The sequence below is a fragment of the Ptiloglossa arizonensis genome, chromosome 10, assembly GCF_051014685.1.
Source record: "Ptiloglossa arizonensis isolate GNS036 chromosome 10, iyPtiAriz1_principal, whole genome shotgun sequence".
In the NCBI taxonomy this organism is placed as follows: Eukaryota; Metazoa; Arthropoda; class Insecta; order Hymenoptera; family Colletidae; genus Ptiloglossa; species Ptiloglossa arizonensis.
The window spans coordinates 13489696-13498058 of NC_135057.1; positions in this window are offsets into that span (position 1 = coordinate 13489696).

The window sequence follows — 8363 nt, forward strand, 5'->3', positions numbered from 1 at the left end:
TGCGCTACATAGAGAAAGCACACCCTTGACTGTTCAACAAGTGTCCCACGATTTATCAAAGATACAAGAGGCAGAGTTTGTCTTTCGTTTGGTTCTACGTAGAATTCGTTGATTCGATGGTGTTAGTTCGAGCTAATGGGCCGAATGAAATTCAGAAAGGCAGAGTAGCCTATCGGACCGAACAATAAGTGTCCATTGAGTCGATAAAGAGCCTAGAAGACCGTAAGGTCTCCTTTGAACGCCTAGGCTAACTACAAACAAGAAGTCGGACTAAGGATCTCTTGGACCGAACAGCAATTGTTTATCTAATCATCGAAGACATTAGGGAGAGTTTTCTAACTTTGCTGTTTATCTATTCCACTCTACAGGTTCATGAAATTCGTAGCAGTTCTTGTAAATGGTTAGTCCGGATAAGATAGAACAGGATTGTGATCTAATAGCTCGAGTAACAAGTATTCATCTCTTGTCTCTCTAATCGTGCAGACTCTGTGAAAATTTCAAATTTGTGCAATTCGTAGGACCGGTTCTTGGAAATAGCTGGACAAGATCGGGAAAAACGGAATAGAGATCTAATAATCTGGTCGATAAGTATTCATCGAATTATCAACCTGGCGACAGTCTTTAATTACTTTTTCTATCTCTCCGACTCTGCAGGTTCATAAAATTTTCAAGTCCATGAAATTTATAGCCCCAGTTCTTGCAAACGACTGGATACGATCAACTGAAGCAGATCTAATGACATAATTGATAACTGTTTATCAAACTATCGTTCCGGACACGGTGTTCCCAGTATCTCCAACTCCGTAGGCCCCGTGAAACTTTCGAATACCTAAAATTCACGACCCAAGTTCTTGCAAATAGTCAAACGAGATTAAACCGATGAAAATGGAGCTCTGCTAACCTAGTCAGCAGTATTCCTCGAACAGATACCCTAGAGATCAATTGCCCTTCGAACTCTACAGCTCTCATCGAACGTTCGAATCTCGAAAATCGATAACACCTTTTCTTCCAAACGACGAAAACTCGGAAAGAGTCACTTTACCATCGATTCGTCGTCTCGAGGTACACCGATTCGGTTCTTACTTTCCATCCATCCGTGGTCTCCGATCCCGTGGGTCGAGATCGCGACGCTAAGTCTTACAAATGGCCACGCGAGGGACCCAGAAAGGCGGACCGTCGGCCCATTAGTCCGAACAATGAGCGTCCAATGATTCATCCGTGACGTTACCGAGGCCCCGGTGTTCGGATACTCGTTTTTTTTCAATCTTTCGCGGCGCGCGTAGAGACAGGAGTCCGCGAATCCGCGAATTTCACGGCGCTGGTCGTTGCAAATGGCCAGATCGAGATCCGAGGAGGGCAGAACGATAGGTGGGCGAGGGGGATGGCGAGGGTAGGCTGAGAGATACTCCTCGACGGTTCTCGTTCTGGTTTTATTGGCTGAGCGGCGAGTGGAGTAGGCAGGCGGGTAGTTTCGTTCTTGGCTCGGGCGAAGTAGAATCGCCATGGGTCGCGCGGATACGCACAAAGCCATATGTCATGTCCGGCCGTTTAATGGCCTTTTAATACTACCTCGCGAGCGGCACGTATCCCCCACCCGCAAGGTGGCACGATGGGTACCTTTGAATAGGCGCCTCGAAGGTGCGTCTATAAAGGTGGCCCCGACGCGGCGGGCATAGAAAGTCCGAGTCGGCTCTCGGCAACTCGGGATTCCTGAGTGTCTGTGTCATCGGTTCGACTGCAACCTCGTAAACTCGGAGCATTAAACGCGGCTTTCGACGACGAGAAAACGGGAGGAAGAATGTAGACCGATCGGCGTACACGCCTGATGCGCGCGTTACGTTCACCCGGAGTGGGTGGCGGTGGTGGGGACGAGTCACCGGAAGGGTGGGGGAATCGTGGGTCGCGACGCGAACAACTTTTATATCGGCTTGACCTTTTATCGAGGGGCGTGGGGAAATGGTAGCCGATTCCCGATTACCAATTTCTTTTTTTCTTTTTTTCTATCTCTTTCGCGCGACTTTATCGCCAGGGGAAACCTTGAACGGTTACGACGAGTGTTACCAGCGAATGGGAGGGATGCACGACGGAATGGATTGTAAATTTTTCCAAGGGAAAATAAAAGACTTGGAACAATGCAATGGAAAGTGATGGAAGAAATTAGTAATTTATAGTAGCTTGCGCGAAGGTTTTTGCTCGTTGCGATTGCAAGTATATTCGGTTTCGTTAGTGTAAATTTCTGCGATAAAAAGTACAGAGGAGCGATACGAGGAAATGTGACAACGAATTGGAAATACAGTTCTTCTGTATTTCTCTTCTTTTAAATTGAGCAGTTTCTTTGTTGTCGATCTGTATTTAGTTACTTCAAGAATCCAATGAATTTTCGAGGCTCGGTTCGTAACTATCTATGTTCCTGGTCGGTAATGCAACGCATGTTTTTCAAACTGAACCCGCAGAGCGATCAATCATCTTCCCCGGCAAGTATAGAAATTTTTCAAGCAACGTGCATTTTCAGTATATATTTAACATTCAACCCGCGTTCCGTTATTTTCGTTCCAGATTCCCCGGAAAGAAGTTGATTGGAATTGGCTACCCCACTGCGCGTGTCACCTCCTTGTCAGACGGCAACGTGACACGCGGAATGCTGTTCGTGAAATTCCTCCTTACATACTTGGCAAGATTATACATTTCCCAAGGAATATAGCCAGGATCTGCTTAAATTAGTGTAATAAGTTTCAAATATTCGATGGAGACTCAAAGTCGAGCTGGAAAGTTTAATCGGGCACCGATCGTCGAGACTTGAAAAATGTCGAGAATTTTTTAATTTATCGATGCACCAAACAATCTTGAATATTTTAGATTTTACGAACCTTCTACTTTATAAATTTCACTTTACCTCCCCAAAATAATAAAAAGAAATCATTTCCAATATATTTACGCATCTTAATTAATCGATAAACGAAACAACGAGTGATCGAATCTGTGCGATCGTTACACGTTCCCATAAGAAAATCCTCGCGCAAAAATTCCCTAGGCTAACTTCTCGTAGATTCTCTTTATCCTTGGGTTCCCAGTCGGTCACATTTTGCAGCGGAGGATTGAGCAGCGGGGAGGTCATAATTCTCCGGGACTATAAAAATGGTAAACGACGGATGGATAAAGAGGAACTAGCGAAGATTTTCATTGAAGATTCACGGCAATACGAAGTCCTTTAAAAGTATTTTATAGCTCGACACGATATCTCTGTTTACGTCGAACGTAAAACGTGTAGTTGTCGTTCAACCGGGCCCATTTTCACATGGATGGAATAGTTCTGGTCGAATGGACGATATAGATAAAGAAACTTTACGCTGTTTTACGAGTCTTTGCTTCGGCTAGAATTCAATACGATGCGTAAGAAGTTGAGATTTCGTGACATAAACTCGCGATACGCTTCGTCTCGCTTGGCGTCTCTACGGGAATCATTTTCACGGAATCGCTCGAACGACTTTTTCCTTTTAATTTCTTTTCTTCGCGGTCACGATGCGAATCAAATTTTCCGGCTCGTTTCCAAGCATCGACGTTTCTTTATCCGCTGGAGTATACCTTTATCGCTTCGACTGTTCTGCGTCACCGTCGACCAGAAACTTTATCAATCTTTTTATCAGTTTCGGTCATTTTGTATCGTTTTGCGCGTTTAATAGCCGTGCATCGAAGAGTTAAAGGGCCAGTGGCTGTCTCGGTGCACAAAGCGGCGCGGTACACGATACGTGCACCGGTTATGATCGGACAAAAGAACCATCTAGCGGTTGGCCATTGTCCTCGTTGAAATTCCACTGAAAGCGAAATGTCGAGTGGCGGATAGTTGCTATGCCTGTCACCACCAGTTGGTCAAGCCTGTCAGTGAATTCCCTTGGCCACTTCGGGATACTTCCGATCACGACGTGGGGAGTGTCTTCCAATGTACTTGGTGCCTCGAGGGTTCTTTAATGCGAGGGTATAGATTTATCCATTCCACGGGACACATTTGTCCTATTAAGAGAAAGAAGGATTCACGATAACGATCGACTCGACTCGAACACTCTTTGGAAAACAGAGGAGGAAGCGAAGCAGTGTTCCTTGAAATTTCTGAGAAGTTTGTAAAATTTCTCTTTACGCTCCATATCGGATATGCGAATATTTTCTTGGAACAGAAGGAACCATTAGTGGACAATTCCTCTAAACTTCTAGGATTCTAGCCTTGGTTCTGGACCGTGTCCAGATTCGTGGAGAAGTTACCTCGTTTTGTTTTATCGGTTTCTCTTGACCAAATGTGGGACCATTTTCAGTAGTATCATTTGTGAAAATTGCAGTAATGTAAGGAATACTTCGTTCCGGTGGTGAATCTAACCCTATTATTTTCCTTGTGGATAAGCTTTCTTTGATTTCAGAATATTTTATTCGAGAATTATAAAAGAGAGATACCGTCTGAAATTACTGTAGGTCGTCAAGGTGTTTTTCATAGGATTTCGTTAGCCGAGTCCTTCGAGCCTCGAGTCTTTCTCAAGCTTCGGTGTCAGCTGCTTCGATCGTTTCTCGAGCAAAACGAGATCGGTATACGCAAGAAACGGGATACAAATCGCGCCGAACGAAGTCTCAAAGTCAACAGAACCGTTAAATACCGTGGAACGAGCACGTGTCGTCGGCGAGATCCGCTTCCCGCCCCGATGAATTATTCATTCCCCCCCGATCGATGGTTTTCAATTTGCCCACGGGCTTATCGTGAGAGTAGCGTCGTCGCTGGTCGCGAAAGCTCGATTCGTATCGACGATTGAAAACCAGATTCGGCCGCTACCTTACCGATGAAAGTCGCAAACGCTTCGCTGTTGCGTAGGAGATAGCAGCACTCTACCCGGCGTTATCACGACCATGAATTAGAATCCGTGGTCTCGACATCGAAAAAAGAAGAGAAAAAAAAAGAAAAGAAAAATGGGAAACACAAAACGAGAGAAAGGAGGAGAACGACGGACACGTGACAGCGAAACGATCGGGAAAATCGCGCGTGACGAGCGACGATGGATTTCTCAGCACCATCGATCTCTCTTCTTTCGTACCGAGAAGAAAAAATTGACGATCGTTTTTATAGTTCTACTCAAAACGCATACAGAGTTTACGACGTTTGACGTCTCTCTCTGTCCCCTGTTCTCCACGATCTCCTCCAGGCACCGATTCGATGAAATGTCGTTCGATACGAATCGCGTTTCGATTAACTCGAGGGATTTGGTATCTTTAGCGTTGTTGTTTACGAGCACGTTGACAAGCTTTTACAGAATCTAGAAGAGTTTTCCGGAGGTGGTTGCGTCCCTGGTTCGATGTACTGTACGCGGGCGGAGAGATTGCATTTGGAGGCGGGGCGTTCAGAGGTCATCTTGTCAGGCGCGAAAAGTATGTAGATTGCTGATCAAAATCGATTCTTTTTCTCGCATTATCTGAAAGTCTGTAGTCTCGAGAATACACGATCACGACGTAGTATCGCGCAGAGTTTGAAAAATTGACAAAGCTAATACTCTGAATAGAGTGCCCGCCTCTATCTCGTGCACGCTAAACTTTAAAGCTGTTCCTCTCGAGGCAACATTTCTCAACCTTGACGCGATACCTCCGAAAGAAATCGATCGATCGAATTTTATATAAAATAAATGTCACGGGCATTCGTTGTAGCTCCCCGCGTGCGCATTAAACGCTCCGAATCGTTTTGTTTCCAGCGCAGTGTTTGAGGATTGCGTGTTGCTACCAATGGGCGATTCCAACTTCCTCCCACGCTATCGCGCGATCGTGCGTATCCAACTGTGAAAAATTGAACCGGCTTCGCTCGTAAACGAGGAGACTCGGCCAGGTTCCAATTAAGAGAACGCGTTCTTACTACATTCAGAAGAAACGGATTTTCTGAATCGATTCTGTACAGATCCGTCACGTTCGCTCTGGAGCACCGACGAGGACCCGAGGATTGGGAAACCCAAAGCCGAAAGAAAAGTACAAATGGGATTTCGCTACGGTTCGAATAAGAAACTATCCGCTCGGTTTTAAATGAAAATATTTTAGTAATTGTTAAGGAGAATAATTAATTACTAATAAAATTTACTCTACACTTCCTCGCGGTTAAACTTCTGCTCGTAATATTCCTTTTCTTCCGAATGTACGATTGATTTGCTTTTCGTTTGTATAAGATTTTCTCATATTGGTTGGAAAATTAGTATATTTTCCGAATGTTGCTCGTATAATATCAGAGAAAGGCATCTATTGGATATTTTTTAACAACTTCGAAGGTATTATAGTTATGATACGTAGGTGAACCCTTTTGGATAAAATACGAGAGAGAATTACAGACGCTATATAGTATTTGGACATCGTAAACCGAGGCCGTAAAACGCGAATTCTTTTAAGTACATAATTGTGATACAGATGCAGCAATGAGACAACGCGTTTGTCTATTTTTACAACCGATGATCATTGGCAAGTTAATTGAAAGTGTATTAAGGGTAACGTCGTAAACAGCACGAAAGCTATATAAGATGTACAATTAAGTGCTAATAAAGTACGGGTTTAAATAATACGAGTATTCTATTTGCATTAAAAGAATCGTTCAAAGCTTGGGTGTGTAACCACGTATGTGTTCAAGAAGTATGGTGGAAGGACATCAAGGACTTGGAAAAACAAAGCAGGGACTCTGCCCCAGAGTATCGTTGACCTTCTAGCTACTATTTTAAAAGTTTATAGGTAAAATGCGCTTAACATTGATGATTCGCAATCAGGAAGAGCATTATGATAAACCTGATCGGAAACCTACAGAAACAGTTCGGATCACTTACACAGATAAACAAACATACACCGAAACCGTTCGCCTTCGCAAATTTCGCAATACTTTGATGTTTATTTATCATAATTGTTAAAAACCGTCGTAGGACACTAGTTTAAACAATTGTTAACAATGTCCTGGTATAAATAATGGCTTAAAAGCCATCAATTTCTTCAAATATTCTTTGCTCGCAAAAAATTTTTTGTTGAGGTCCAACCGACATTATCAAGGCTACATATATCGATTATCGATTCGCAGGTGATTATCACGATGATTTTTCTATGTAGAAAAGCGATTAATTAAATTTCAGCGTTTTTAAGTAAAGAATACAACTTCTGGGCGTATTGTATAATTATCAGAATTAAATAAATGTTAAATTAATGTACCAAATAGACAATTATTAGTTTCCATGCTTTGGAACATTACGAAACACGTTTTTAATTCGAATCTCGATCAAAATCAATTTCTATAAGTAACTTAATCATTTGTAGTGCATAAATAAAATGCATATTGTTCCCTTAATATTGGGGACATGCGTAAATGTTAATAACAATCACGGAAATGAACAAACATTCACCGAAATCGGTCGCCTCCGCAGATTCCGTCATATCTTGATGTTTATTTATCATAATTATTAACAATTATAGTAGGAATATAGTTTAAACAATTATTAACAATGTTCCTCGTATAAATAATAGCTTAAAAGCCATCAATTTCTTGAAATATCCGCTTAAATCGAACAAATAAATAAAGTCGAAGTAATGGTAAGTCACCTTCTCGAGGGTATAAATAGAACCGCCGGCTGCCGAAAATTTCATTCGCCCGGGAGCCTCCGCGGCGGACGGAGCTCCTGCCTTGGGGGACCGCGACCCTCAGGGCCAGGGTGGCCCGCCGCGGAGAAGGCTGGACCCGCGCCGTACTCCCGGCGGGCGGAGCTCCTCCTCTGGAGGAACCGGACCCCGCGGGCCAGGGTGGCCCGAGTCGTACCCGCGGCGGACGGAGCTCCTCCGTTGGGGGATCCGGACCCTTGGGCCAGGGTGGCCCGACGCGAGGAGCGGCCGTACCGCCGCTCTTTCTTTTTCCACTTTATTTCCACTTCCCCTACTCCAAGAATTTCTAACTTTGCTAAAATTTTTCAAAAAATTCTCAGAAATGACGCCATTTTCGCAAAATTCCGAAAATTCTCAGAAATGACGTCATTTCCGCGAAATTCCGAAAATTCTCAGAAATGACGTCATTTCCAAGAAGTGGCACGATAGGAATACCTCCTCGCACTTCATGTTCTCCTGATACCAAAGTCTCGAAACTTGTTTAAAATTCGCGCCACAAGGAAATTCTTGGAAATGACGTCATTTTCAAGAAGTGGCACGATAGGAATACCTCCTCGCACATCATGTTCTCCTGATACCAAAGTCCCGAAATTGGCAAAGTACAGAAATTTTCTAAAATTTTGGTACGAAATTCAGACTTTGGTATCAGGAGAACATGATATGCGAGGAGGTATTCCTATCGTGCCACTTCTTGGAAATGACGTCATTTCCAAGAATTTCCCCGA